The sequence below is a fragment of the Astatotilapia calliptera genome, chromosome 8 (genome assembly GCF_964374335.1).
Source record: "Astatotilapia calliptera chromosome 8, fAstCal68.1, whole genome shotgun sequence".
Lineage (NCBI taxonomy): Eukaryota > Metazoa > Chordata > Actinopteri > Cichliformes > Cichlidae > Astatotilapia > Astatotilapia calliptera.
The window spans coordinates 8815889-8817489 of NC_137429.1; positions in this window are offsets into that span (position 1 = coordinate 8815889).

Consider the following 1601-nt stretch of genomic DNA (forward strand, 5'->3'; position numbering starts at 1 on the left):
GTGGACCGCGTCCGATTCCTGTTATTAGCTGTCCGCCGTAGGGAGGCTGCGTTCCGTTTACAAGTAGTGACAGTCTGCCGCAACTCGAACTCAAACCTCGCTTTCTTTAATTATAGGCCTTTTATAGCCGTTCATGACACGCACACACACACATAAAGCACTTTGCCTCACCATGAGAATGCAACTTTACCTAACCTAACCTTAAAGTATCTGATATAGGATAGAAAAATGAAGCAACCAGAGATTTAATGATGAAGACTCTGGGTTCTGTAGTTCACGTTTTACAGTCCCAAATGACTCTTTGCATATGATTTATTGAAGAGGACTTTAGAATGCACTTTACATTTAGACTGTTGCTGTTTCATTTTTTACATTGTTGCGGTGTTATGTCATGAATAAGGTTCACCTGCTGGGGGTTTGATGGATCAGCTGGACAATACAGTCAAAGACAGACTTCATTCATCATATGCAAGAATCCTAGTTGGATTTTTGTTGTCACTCATGTTTTTTAACCAAATATTGAAAACAATTCTGACAGACTGGATACCTCGTCAGGGTGTACATTACCTTGTACTCAAGCATCCCAGGACAGAGCCCTGCCCCACCGTGAGCCTGGGTGGATACGTGGTTATAATATAAAAGGACCAATACTGAATATGAATATTTCATGAAAATTGAATTATAATACAAATTAGTAATAAGGGTTTCTCTGCGCCCTTATCTACCCCATACTCAAAGAGCTGCGGGCAGAGAGGGTGACAGGAGAGGATGGCACTGAAAAGAAGATGCTCGGTTTCTGGAGTCTCCTGGTCCTGTCAGTATTAGTAGGATGCATCTGCCGTGTCTTCTCGTGGATGCTCACCTACCTTGACTCGTTCCAGCCCGGTATGGATTTCCCAACACTGCGGACAGTGGCCCACGTCAGAGACGTTTAATATTGATTACATATGTCTGAATTGCTAACCCTAACCCTAGCTCAACAGACCACAATGCCCTGGACTGTCAGTATTATTACATGCTGTGAACATAAGTACCTTTGATCATAGTTTATGTTGTAAAAGAGAAGGAATGTTGGAAAGAAAGATCAACATTGTGATATTATTTCTTCCAAACTGACCAGAAACATGCTTGTCAGACTCTCACAGCAAAGGATCAGACTCACTGTGCATGACAGCTCGGGCCAATGATGTCTGTCAGTTGTTTAGTGCTTCTGTACAGTTAGGGTCACCGTCTCTATTTCAGAATAATTAATATGCGGAAAACACTAAAAGTTGATTGTCTTCCAGTATTCTAGCATAATTAAAAAACTTTGACTTTGTAAGTACATATTATTAGTCCTAATGCCAGTATGAGTCTTCATAACTCCTGCTTTGAAATACTGAACTTTAAAATTTACCTGATGAAAGATCATTTACAGTGGCACTCTGTCAGGATCATTCTGACTGTAAGATCACTTTATTAATCTGAATCCTTCTGAAATGTGCTGTGAATGAATGCTGATGCAACTCACTGTGGGAAAGCTGTTAATAAAATGAATCTGTGACACATGCAACACATTCACAGAGGAAGAGGACACAAAGGGAGGACACGCAGAGGCTGTG